The sequence below is a fragment of the Bufo bufo genome, chromosome 1 (genome assembly GCF_905171765.1).
Source record: "Bufo bufo chromosome 1, aBufBuf1.1, whole genome shotgun sequence".
NCBI classification, from domain to species: Eukaryota; Metazoa; Chordata; class Amphibia; order Anura; family Bufonidae; genus Bufo; species Bufo bufo.
The window spans coordinates 287,571,147-287,585,127 of record NC_053389.1 but is presented as its reverse complement, the minus strand read 5'-3'; positions in this window follow the sequence as shown (position 1 = coordinate 287,585,127).

The window sequence follows — 13,981 nt, the reverse complement described above, 5'->3', positions numbered from 1 at the left end:
TTGTTTGGCCTCTCTCTGCCTAATCTTATAAATTTGTCTGTCAGTCTGTCTTTTTTATGTGCAGGAAAATTTTCTAAGCTTCTATAACAACACTGGTTATTCACAAGACTGTAGGACCAGGCTTCACATATAGCAGTAAACTTTCTGAAGTATAATGGTGTCTCATGACACTAAGATACCCCTAGAACTTACAGTAGGGTAGAAATTGATAACAACCAGACAGTTGCAAGAAAAATATAACAAATAGAAATAACTGTCCATTAGAGGACAGGATGATGACAGTGGATGAAGGAGATAGAAGTCCGGCAATTAAGCAGATGGAAAGTGGTAATGGAAAATGGTAAATTACACTAAATGGAAATAAAGGAACAGTAGAACCGACCCTGTTCTGCAATATAAACCAGCAAGACAACCAAGACAAATCAAAACCAAACAAACAGCAAACAAAATCCATAACAAACAAAATATTATGGAAGCAGGATCGAAAGATTGTAGAACTGGATGTCCCAGGATACACAATACCAATAAAGTAGATTATGATACAAAATTCTGGAAACAAATGCACAGAGCATTGCTATACCTGGCAAAAAAGCACAGAAACTCAGGAACACAGGAATAACCAGTCATAAACTCTACCCTAAATTACCTATGCTAAACAAGTTAACCAGATTCAAACAGTGCTAGTAAACAGGTGATTGGGCAGCAAGGAATTCCCTATTGGTCATAAAAGAGTCTTGTTGAAATATAATAGGAGAACATGGCATATTTGCCGGTTAGCAGTTGGATCTCCCCTGGATCCCATTATACTCACTGAAGTCCTGCAGGCAGACAGCGCTATACGCCAATGTTGGATCCAAGGAAATCCGGCAGGCTGTTCTTTGTCGGAACAGCCTTCCGGAGAGTACAAACGAAGTTGTGAAACCAGAAAAACAAAAATCAAAATATAACATTATGAGGAGGACATATTTGACTCAATTCCACTTCTCTCCTGTGTAAAGCACCAGATGGGCTTCACTTGGCATAGATTTAGAAATACTATACAACAATACTATAAAAACTCTGCAATTTTGTTGAAATGTGTGACTGACAACTTATTGTATATTAAGAGGATATAATTAGTAAAATAATGATTTTTTGCTAATAGCACATTTGATGTGGCTTATTAATATAAAATAGCTCTATTACATTACCAAACCAGTGCTGTACCTGTAAAGCACAGGTCCAGTTACTTCAGTGGTGTCCAGCTGTAATATCAGGCACGCCACATCAACATCTGAGGCACTCCTTTGTGGAGAAAGCAGCTATGTTTTTTTTTTTTTCATTTCGGGCAACCCATTTAAAGTTTGATTCGTGTAAAAGGTTCATGTGCAGAGTTGCTTTCCAACAGCTGTCAAAGATTATAATGTGACTAGTATGGGACCTGGGAATGGGCCCTAAGCTGAACTCCTTTTCTTGATCCCAGTAAAAATAGAAACAACAACAAATTTTCCTTAATTTTGCCATGCCCACCACTTATAGGACATCGGTAGAGGACAACTTGTATTCCTCATAATTCATAGATCTTTTAATCCACAGTAGGCACATCACTACATGAATAATATATGTACAGGTACATATGTGTGTGTATATAAAAGCCTCAAAATCACATTTATCTTTCACATGGCTTGGCGCAGCTCAGCTCAATTGAAGTGAATGGGGCTGAGCGTGATACCAAGCACTGCCACTGTACAATGTATTGCTCTGTGCTCGGTAAGCTGAAAGAAGGCCACAGCGCTACTGTGAGCGACTATGCCATGAGGGAAACACCACACCGAGCATAGGATGGAAGGGGGGAACAGGGAATCAGTACTCTTTTTTTTTTATGTGCAGGAACCATCTTTTTCCCCTAAAAACCTATTGCCCATGCAAGACCTCCCAGAGGAATATATTTTTCTTGTCATTGCCATATTCTGACCCCTATAACTGTTTTGCAGTTATGTGTACAGACAGAGCTATAGTGAGCTCCCAGAAACCTGCAGGGATAGTCTATCTGATGTTCTGGGCTGTGTATGAATAATCAATAATAATTCGCATCAAGCCATTCTGCTGCATCTTTGGGAGAGTCAAATAAATAAGAGTTGTTCAAATACACGACTGAAAATAGATCAATTCTTAGGAAAATGATAATAATATGGCTTAAGGGCTCTTTCACACATGCGTTCTTTTCTTCCGGCATAGAGTTCCGTCGTCGGGGCTCTATGCCGGAAGAATCCTGATCAGTTTTATCCTAATGCATTCTGAATGGAGAGAAATCCGTTCAGGATGCATCAGGATGTCTTCAGTTCCGGACCGGAACGTTTTTTGACCGGAGAAAATACCGCAGCATGCTGTGCTTTTTGCTCCGGCCAAAAATCCTGAACACTTGCCGCAAGGCCGGATCCGGAATTAATGCCCATTGAAAAGCATTAATCCGGATCCGGCCTTAAGCTAAACGTCGTTTCGGCGCATTGCCGGATCCGACGTTTTGCTTTTTCTGAATGGTTACCATGGCTTCCAAGACGCTAAAGTCCTGGCAGCCATGGTAAAGTGTAGTGGGGAGCGGGGGAGCGGGGGAGCAGTATACTTACTGTCCGTGCGGCTCCCCGGGCGCTCCAGAGTGACGTCATGGATGACGTGATCGCATGGATCATGTGATCCATGCGCATGGGGCGCTCTGACGTCATTCTGGAGCGCCCCGGGAGCCGCACGGACTGTAAGTATACTGCTCCCCCGCTCCCCACTACTACTATGGCAACCAGGACTTTAATAGCGTCCTGGCTACCATAGTAACACTGAACGCATTTTGAAGACGGATCCGTCTTCAAATGCTTTCAGTTCACTTGCGTTTTTCCGGATCCGGCATGTAATTACGGCAAATGGAGTACACGCCGAATCCGGACAACGCAAGTGTGAAAGACTTAGACTAGTTTCACATTTGTGTTTTCCTTTCCGGTTTGAGATCCGACACAGGGTCTCAAAACGAGAGGAAAATGTTTCAGTTTTGTCCCCATTTATTGTCAATGGGGACAAAACTGAACAAACCGGAACTGCAATCCGTTTCGTTTTGTTGTGTTCCAATGCCAGACACAAACCTGCTGCAAGCAGCGTTTTTGTGTACTTCATGGGATACTGATCAAGACAGATCAAGGCATGAAACACAATGTAAGTCAATGGTCAATGGTCAATGGTGCCGGATTTCGTCTTGTTCATTTTGGAGATAATACAACCGGATCTGTTCAGAATGGATTCAGACGGTTGTATTAGTGACTGTATGTATTTTTGCTGATCCCCTGCCGGATCCGGCAAAAACTCGTTTATGAGGTCAGGAAATCAGAGAGAAGAGCTACAAGTGGGACATCAGATGATGGAATTCATAGAAAACTGGCTGTGACTATTTGCAAACAGAATTTTTTTTAACCCTTGTTAATCTATTGTATATATTTTTCATTTCAGTAAATTTGTATTGAGGTTTTAATAGAACATACAGTTGCAAGAAAAAGTATGTGAACCCTTTGGAATGATACGGATTTCTGCACAAATTGTTCATAAAATGTGATCTGATCTTCATCTAAGTCACAACAATAGACAATCACAGTCTGCTTAAACTAATAACACACAAAGAATTAAATGTTACCACGTTTTTATTGAACACACCATGTAAACATTCACAGTGCAGGTGGAAAAAGTATGTGAACCCTTGGATTTAATAACTGTTGAACCTCCTTTGGCAGCAATAACTTCAACCAAACGTTTCCTGTAGTTGCATATCAGACGTGCACAACGGTCAGGAGTAATTCTTGACCACTCCTCTTTACAGAACTGTTTCAGTTCAGCAATATTCTTGGGATGTCTGGTGTGAATCGCTTTCTTGAGGTCATGCCACAGCATCTCAATCGGGTTGAGGTCAGGACTCTGACTGGGCCACTCCAGAAGGCGTATTTTCTTCTGTTTGAGCCATTCTGTTGTTGAGCCATTCTGTTGCAACACCCATCTTCTGTTGAGCTTCAGCTGGTGGACAGATGGCCTTAAAGAGGACCTTTCACCAGAATAAAACATCTAAACTAACTATACAGACATGTAGAGCGGCGCCCAGGGATCCCCTGCACTTACTGTTATCCCTGGGCGCCGCTCCGTTCGCCCAGTATAGCCTCCGGTATCTTCATAGTTAGGCTCCACCCAGGGGAACCTGACGGCGTCTCTTTCTCCTATGCTGTAGCGCTGGCCAATCGCAGAGCTCAGCTCATAGCCTGAGAGTTTTTTTTTTTCTCTCAGGTTATGAGCTGAGCACTGCGATTGGCCAGCGCTACAGCATAGGAGAAGGAGACCGCGGCAGGTTCCCCTGGGTGGAGCCTAACTATGAAGATACCGGAGGCTATACCGGGAGAACGGAGCGGCGCCCAGGTATAACAGTAAGTGCAGGGGGATCCCTGGGCGCCGTTCTACATGTCTGTATAGTTAGTTTAGATGTTTTATTCTGGTGAAAGGTCCTCTTTAAGTTCTCCTGCAAAATGTCTTGATAAACTTGGGAATTCATTTTTCCTTCGATGATAGCCTTCCGTCCAGGCCCTGTCGCAGCAAAGCAGCCCCAAACCATGATGCCCCCACCACCATACTTCACAGTTGGGATGAGGTTTTGATGTTGGTGTGCTGTGCCTCTTTTTCTCCACACATAGTGTTGTGTGTTTCCTCCAAACAACTCAACTTTGGTTTCATCTGTCCATAGAATATTTTGCCAGTACTGCTGTGGAACAGCCAGGTGCTCTTGTGCAAACTGTAAACGTGCAGCAATGTATTTTTTTGGACAGCAGTGGCTTCCTCTGTGGTATCCTCCCATGAAATCCATTCTTGTTTAGTGTTTTACATATCGTAGATTCGCTAACAGGGATGTTAGCATATGCCAGAGACTTTTGTAAGTCTTTAGCTGACACTCTAGGATTCTTCTTCACCTCATTGAGCAGTCTGCGCTGTGCTCTTGCAGTCATCTTTACAGGACGGCCACTCCTAGGGAGAGTAGCAGCAGTGCTGAATTTTCTCCATTTATAGACAATTTGTCTTACCGTGGACTGATGAACAGCAAGGCTTTTGGAGATACTTTTATAACCCTTTCCAGCTTTATGCAAGTCAACAATTCTTGATCGTAGGTCTTCTGAGAGCTCTTTTGTGCGAGGCATCATTCCATCAGGCAATGCTTCTTGTGAAAAGCAAACCCAGAACTGGTGTGTGTTTTTTATAGGGCAGGGCAGCTGTAACCAACACCTTCAATCTCATCTCATTGATTGGACTTCAGTTGGCTGACACCTCACTCCAATTAGCTCTTGGAGATGTCATTAGTCTAGGGGTTCACATACTTTTTCCACCTGCACTGTGAATGTTTACATGGTGTGTTCAATAAAAACATGGTAACATTTAATTATTTGTGTGTTATTAGTTTAAGCAGACTGTGATTGTCTATTATTGTGACTTAGATGAAGATCAGATCACATTTTATGACCAATTTGTGCAGAAATCCATATCATTCCAAAGGGTTCACATACTTTTTCTTGCAACTGTACATTAAGAAAATGCATGCCAAAAGAAAAATGACATCTTTACAGACAACCAATAAAGAGATGTAAGGTATGGTCCACAATAATGTTCAGAATAGGGTCTAGATATGACAATGAAATTCTTCTATTGCAATGGCATAAAAGAGAACTCAGTAAACACCAGTGTCGATCGCGAATATTCTAATCGTGAATTTTGTTTCGCGAAAATCGGCGAATATTCAAGATTTTTTTTCATCAGTACCTTCACTGCTTCTTGCTTGTGGGCCAATGAGAAGGCTGCAATATCTTTGTCTGAGCTTAGCAACATCCCTAGCAACCAATAGGAAAGTTGCCTACCCCTTACTATATAAGAAACTCCCCAGCAGCCATTTTCTGCAGTTTTTTTGCAGTTCTGAGAGAGCGAGCAGTGTCATTGCTGTGCTCTGTGCTTTTCAGACTAATCTGGATCCTTATTCAAATACATAAGATAGTTAGCTCATACAGATAGTTAGTGGGAGATAGTCAGTGTAAGGCCTCATGCACACGGCCGTTGTTTGGGTCCGCATCCGAGCGGCCGTTTTTGCGGCTCGGATGCGGACCCATTCACTTCAATGGGGCCGCAAAAGATGCGGACAGCACTCCGTGTGCTCTCCGCATCCGTTGCACCGTTCCGTGGCCCCGCAAAAAAAAAAAATAGAATGTCCTATGACTTAATAGGATGGAAGAATTTCCTCCGTCTATTCACACTAGCCTGAACCCTCCAATAACCACACCGACACCATCTTGCTTTGGAGAAAATTGACCATGACGGCCGAACTTTATTATTCACATATAATAATAATAATAACAATAATAATAACAACAGGCACTTTAACACAACCTTCAACGTTATGACCCACTGCACCGTAACAAGGATCCTGGAGGGCAACCCAAACAAGCGGCATCTTCCTTAACCGTCTCACCTTATACTTCAAGCTTACCCTTGGCCGCACTCACCGACCCAAGAGCACCAAGTCCTTGAAGTATCCAAGTATCTCCTCCTGTAGGCCTTTTAGCCCAAACAGGAGCCCCATCTTCGGCATTCACAAACCACATGAGATGCAGGCTCCAACATGTCCCGCATCTCTTAACCATTGTATTGCTTCCCAGGATCCCATATCAATCAGCCCCTTCCAACCGCAATCCAATAAACCCCGCTCACAGGGTGGGAGGGTGGCAAACGCACTTTCTCTACTCTATCACTGCCCGAAGCCCCCTCCTACTAACAATATATACTGCCCGCCAATCTGCTAATCCTCCCCTTCCTCCCTTAAACCAAAACCTAGCCACGCCTCCAGACATTAACCCTTTACTATCCTGCGGTCTTCCCCCTAAGTCAATCCGCACTCCATTATGGCTGCGCCTCATTCCGTCGCTTTCATTCTTGCCCGTTTTGCGGACAAGAATAGGCATGTCTACAATGGGCCGCCCGTTCCGTTCCGCAAATTGCGGAAGGCACACGGGCGGCTTCCGTTTTTTGCGTTTGCGGACCGCAAAAAACGACACGGTCGTGTGCATGTAACCTAAGTTATATCCTGATATAGTGTAGCTCATAGGTTCCAGTGCAGGGTGTTAGGTAGTGCTATAGCAAAAGTGAGCCACGCCTGAATTGCGCGCACAATACGCGCATATTACATTGCCGATTTTCACAATCAAGAAAATAATGACTGGAGACCACCAAGAAATATGGGCACCAAGACAGCCCTGACAAACACAGCGTAAAGGCTATGTACACCTTCAGGGGCAATTTTTTTGTTATGATTGCATTTTACTCATTTTGGGCTCAGAATCATTTTTTCAATCGGTCTTTATTAAAAATATTCAGCCGTTCTGTCACAAAAGGTGAACTGTCTCGCTTTGTGAATCGTACTTTCACTTTGCGCAGGTCATCTAATAAACCTTATCTCTAAATTACTAAAAGGTTATAAATAGCGATGAGCGAATCGAAGTTGACAAAGTGGAATTCGATCCGAATTTCAGGAAAAATTTGATTCACACCGAATCCGGATTTCATCACGCCTTATGGCAACGAATCACATTTTTTCCTAAAATGGCTACTGCACGTGTTTGGACATGGATCAAGGAGCTCTGGGAATGAGGGATCACTCACAATACCATGCATGAAGCCAATCAGCAGCCAGCCAGTCCTGTGATGTCACAGCCCTATAAATAGCCTCAGCCATCTTGGATTTAGCCATTTTCCAGTGTACTTAGTGCAGGGAGAGACATCAGCAGGCGCTAGGCACAGTGGTAGAAAAGACATTAAAACTTTTATTTTGCTGTATAGAAGTTCAGGGAAAGGATAGGGAGGAATCATTCCACAGTATTGTAGCAGAACAGGGTTCAGTAGGGGAGTTTACAGCCTGGTAATAGGAGCAATCCTATTACACCTTGCTGCACTGACTGGGGATCCAAATTGCCATTATACAGCTCTGTAATTCCAGCAAACTGTTCTTGTTATTGGGGTGCAAGTGCTGTTTGATACAGCCATCAACAGGGTATATTACAAGGAAATATTTCTATGCCTTATTTGCCCTTGTGCGGTGCAGTTATATGTTCTAAAGCATTTTTTTGGCGCGTATTAGTGGGAATAAAAAGGCTTATTAGTCGTTGTGTGGTTAAGCGAGAAAAATACAGCCCTTTTTGGCGTGTATTAGTGGCAAAAAAATATATATTATTTGCCGTTCAGCGGTGCAGTTATATGTTCTAAAGCCCTTTTTGGCATGTATTAGTGACAAAAAAACTATATTTGCCGTTCAGCGTTGCAGTTATATGTTCTAAAGCCCTTTTTGGCGTGTATTAGTGGAAAAAATACATATATTATTTGCCCTTGAGCGGTGCAGTTATATGGTCTAAAGCCCTTTTTGACATGTATTAGTGGCAAAAAAAAATATATTATTTGCCATTCAGCGGTGCAGTTATATGTTCTAAAGCCCTTTTTAGCATGTATTAGTGGCAAAAAAATATATATTTGCCGATCAGCGGTGCAGTTATATGTTCTAAAGCACATTTTTGGGTGTATCAGTGGCACAAAAAAAGTATTTGCCGTTGTGTGATGAAGTGAGAACATTACAGCCCTTTTTGGCGTGTATTAGTGGCAAAAAATATATATATTTGCAGTTCAGCCATGCAGTTATATGTTCTAAAGCACTTTTTAGCATCTATTAGTGGTACAAAAAAGTATTTGCCGTTGTGTGGTGAAGTGAGAAAATTACAGCCCTTTTTGGCGTGTATTAGCGCCAAAATATATATATTTGCCATTCAGCGGTGCAGTTATATGTTCTAAAGTCCTTTTTAGCATCTATAAGTGGCAAAAAATTATATATTATTTGCTGTTCAGCAGTGCAGTTATATGTTCTAAAGCCCTTTTTGGCGTGTATTAGTGGCAAAAAAAAATATTATTTGCCATTCAGCGGTGCAGTTATATGTTCTAAAGCCCTTTTTGGCGTGTATCAGTGGCAAAAAATATATATATTTGCTGTTCAGCCATGCAGTTATATATTCTAAAGCACTTTTTAGCATCTATTAGTGGTACAAAAAAAGTATTTGCCGTTGTGTGGTGAAGTGAGAAAATTACAGCCCTTTTTGGCGTGTATTAGCGGCAAAAGATAAATATTTGCCGTTCAGCGGTGCAGTTATATGTTCTAAAGCCCTTTTTGGCGTGTATTAGTGGCAAAAAAATATATATTATTTGGCGTTCAGTGGTGTAGCTATATGTTCTAAAGCCCTTTTTGGCGTGTATTAGTGGCAAAAAAAGAAATTATTTGCCGATCAGCGGTGCAGTTATATGTTCTAAAGCCCTTTTTGGCATGTATTAGTGGCAAAAAAATATATATTTGCTGTTCAGCCATGCAGTTTTATGTTCTAAAGCACTTTTTAGCATCTATCAGTGGTATAAAAAAAGTATTTGCCGTTGTGTGGTGAAGTGAGAAAATTACAGCCCTTTTTGGCGTGTATTAGCGGCAAAAAATATATATTTGCCATTCAGCGGTGCAGTTATATGTTCTAAAGACCTTTTTGGCATGTATTAGTGGCAAAAAAGTATATACTGTATTTGCCATTCAGCGGTGCAGTTATATATTCTAAAGCCTTTTTTAAAGTGTATTAGTGGCAAAAAATATATATTTGCCGTTCAGCGGTGCAATTATATTTTCTAAAGCCTTTTGTGGCGTGTATAAGTGGAAAAAAATAAGGGCCTATTTGCCGTTTAGCGGTGCGGTTATGTTTTAAAGCCCTTTATGGCGTGCATTAGTGGGGAAAAAAAGGACTTATTAGCCGTTGTGTGGTGAAGTGAGAAAATTCCAGACCCAGTTTTAATTTCCTTTTTATTTATTTATTTGATCTAACAGTATGTCAGACACAGAAGTTCCAGGTCCTGCACAGGGGAATGGCAGAGTCGCAACGAGAGGCCTGAACTCATGGTGCCATCTAGCGGTCGTGTCTTGACCAGCAACCCAACGGTTCTTGAATGTTTGACTCGGTCATCCACTTCGTCCGAAGTGACATCAGACACCCCCAGCCAAGACTTGGTGCGTTTGTCAGCCACAACCCTTAGTTGGCTTTGCCCGGGAGCAGGCCGTGTGCCCTCACCTGTCCTCAACGTACCTCTGTCCTTTTCTGTTCCCTCAGCCAGAGAAGTATTATATGCTGTGGGCTCAGCTCCACTATATAGCGAGAACGAGCTACTAGAGCAGAGTCAGCAGCTACTGGCCAGCCAAGATGTGAAGGAGACATCCGCCACTTCCTCCGCTAGGCAGGCAAGTAGTGATGAGGAGAGTGGCGTGGGAGATGGTGTTGCGAGTGGTCAGGCTCCTGACCCAGAGACCGTTGAGGAGGACATCAGTGACGTGCAGACAGTACTTGATGATGATGATGTAGCTGATCTGCACTTGGGAGCCGGGTGAAATAGGGGCTTAATCATCATCGGGAGAAGAGGGTGGTAGCTTGCCCATGAGGCAGCTGCGGAGCCAGCAAGTTGCTAGCGTGGCTGGGAGTCAGCAGGGTGGCAGCAGTGGGAATTCGGGAGCCAAAAGTTTCCAGGGAAAACAGGAGCCTATCTGCCTGGAAAGTAGTGATGCAGGGGTTCATGGAAGCAGTGGCGGTAACAGTCAGTCAGTGTTGGGGGTAAAATCACCTAATCGGCGGTGTGGCAGTTTTTGGTTAAGCCGCCGGAGGAGGCGAACATGGCCATTTGTAAAATCTGTGGTCAGAAGGTGAAGCATGGCGTGGGTGCCAATGTTGGCACCACGGCCCTGCGTCAACATATGCAGCATCACCATAAAGAGGACTGGGAGAACCATGGCTCCGATGTGGTGGTCCAACCTGCCGCAGCAACCGCTGCATCACACAGTGGCACGCACCCAATTTCAGGCAGTCAAGGCTCCACCACCTCAGCCAAAGGAAGCTGTCTGTCTTTCCCATCATCTGCTGGTCCTGATGCTCCTGCTCCTACTCCTCGTCAGTCATTCTGTCAACAATTGATCACCGAAGCGATTGCCAAGAGAACTGATGGCTTGTGCTGAGCCAAGGTTGAGAGTCCGAAGCCATCATTTCTTTACCAAAAAAGGCAGTACCAGCCGTGCACACGTATGAAGAACAGATGGTGGGCCAGTTCTTGAGCTTGTCAGTGTCTGCCAAAGTGCACGGCAGCGCTGACGTGTGGAGCTTTAACTACAGTCAGGGACAATACATGTCCTTTATGGCCCACTGGGTGAATGTGGTTCCTGCACAGCCACACCAGCAATTTGGCCAGGTGACGCTGCTTCCGCCTCCACGTTCTCACGCTGTTGATCCTGCGACAATGTCTACCTCTGCCTCCTCATCCTCCACCGTGTCCTCAGCCTCCACTGCAGGGACAATTCACAGTGCCCCTCCAGCATACCATATGTGCAGGGCACGGCAGTGTCACGCTGTTCTGCACCTCGTTTGCCTGGGCGAACTGAGTCACACAGGGGAGGAACTGTTCCGTGTCCTTCATCAAGGAATCAAATCCTGGCCTTGACAACACGACAACTCAAAATCAGAACCATGGTGACCGACAATGGAAAGAACATGGTGTCGGCACTGCATCAAGGAGGGCTGAGCCATGCGTCCTGTATGGCACACGTGTTCAATCTGGTTGTCAAGCGGTTCCTGAAGTCTTCCACCCATCTGCAAGACATCCTAAAAATGGCTAGGAAACTTTGCATGCACTTCAGCCACTCGAACACCGCAAAGCACACCCTGCTTGAGCTGCAGCGGCAGAACGGCATCCCCCAACATAGGCTGATGTGTGCTGTTTCCACCCGTTGGAATTTCACCCTCCATATGTTGGACCGACTATACGAACAGAGAAAGGCCATAAACGATTTCTTAATGATCCAAGCAAACAGGAGTACTCCCCTGTGTAGCTTCCATGTCAGCCAGTGGCAGCTCATGCATGACACCTGCTGTTTGCTCAGGCCCTTTGAGGAGGCCACGTTATTTGTCAGTCGCCAGGACTATGGGATGAACAACGTCATTCCACTGCTTCATGTCCTGGAACAGACGCTGGTAAATCTGGCTGGTCAGTGGACTGGAGACGTGGCACCTAGATCTCACGGCCACATAAGCCCTGTGGGGGCTGAACTGGAGAAGGAGGAGGACATTGGAGCACAAGCAATGTGTAGCGAAATGGTGGTTTTTCTAGACAGGTGACAGGAGAGGAGGAACAGGAGCAGCCAAAGGAGCTACAGGGTGATGACGAAGACGAGGCAGAGGACACAGACACACGGTGGCAGTATGCAGTGGGGATGGAGGCAGGAAGTCCCTCAGAGTCAATTGCACAAATGTCCTGATGCATGCTCACTTGCTTGCGTAGTGACAACCGAATTGTCACGATTCGGCAGAGGGATGACTTTTGGCTCTCCACCTTGTTGGACCCTCACTACTGGTCCAAAATGTGGGCCCTTTTTACACCCGCTGAGAGAGAGAACAAACTGAACTACTATAGAGACATCCTATGTAGTCAGTTGGCCGCTGCCTATCTGTGCCATCGTCCATCCTCTCTCAGGTCTGACTAAGGGGCCCTCTGCACTTACGTTCCTGCCTACTATTGCTGGGTGGGGGGTAGGAGCAGTTCCAGCTCCATCAGCAGCAACTTGAGTCGCTGATGAGCAGCTTTCTTCACCCGCCTTGTGAAGAAACTATTCACCAGCAGCAGCAGCTAGACCTGGAGCAGGACCTGAACCAGCAGGTTGTGGCATACTTGGACAGCACCCTTCCACCCCACTTTAACCACTTAAGGACCACAGGTTTATACCCTCCTAGTGACCAGGCCCTTTTTTACAAATCGGCACTCCACAACTTTAGCGGTTTATTGCTCAGTCATGCAACTTACCACCCAAATGAATTTTACCTCCTTTTCTTCTCACTAATAGAGCTTTCATTTGGTGGTATTTCATTGCTGCTGACATTTTTACTTTTTTTGTTATTAATCGAAATTTAACGATTTTTTTGCAAAAAAATGTCATTTTTCACTTTCAGTTGTAAAATTTTGCAAAAAAAACGACATCCATATATAAATTTTTCTCTAAATTTATTGTTCTACATGTCTTTGATAAAAAAAAAATGTTTGGGTAAAAAAAAATGGTTTGGGTAAAAGTTATAGCGTTTACAAACTATGGTACAAAAATGTGAATTTCCGCTTTTTGAAGCAGCTCTGACTTTCTGAGCACCTGTCATGTTTCCTGAGGTTCTACAATGCCCAGACAGTAGAAAAACACCACAAATGACCCCATTTCGGAAAGTAGACACCCTAAGGTATTCGCTGATGGGCATAGTGAGTTCATAGAACTTTTAATTTTTTGTCACAAGTTAGCGGAAAATGATGATTTTTTCATTTTTTTTTCATACAAAGTCTCATATTCCACTAACTTGTGACAAAAAATAAAAACTTCCATGAACTCACTATGCCCATCACGAAATACCTTGGGGTGTCTTCTTTCCAAAATGGGCTCACTTGTGGGGTAGTTATACTGCCCTGGCATTTTAGGGGCCCAAATGCGTGCGAAGTAGTTTGAAATCAAAATCTGTAAAAAATTGACACTTTTTTGCAGCCTAGGTGGGCAAAGGGGCCCATATTCCAAAGAGCACCTTTCGGATTTCACCAGCCATTTTTTACAGATTTTGATTTCAAACTACTTCTCACGCATTCGGGCCCCTAAAATGCCAGGGCAGTATAACTACCCCACAAGTGACCCCATTTTGGAAAGAAGACACCCCCAGGTATTTCGTGATGGGCATAGTGAGTTCATGGAAGTTTTTATTTTTTGTTACAAGTTAGTGGAATATGAGACTTTGTAAGAAAAAAAAAAATAATAATTTTCCGCTAACTGGTGACAAAAAATAAAAAATTCTAGGAACTCGCCATGCCCCTCACG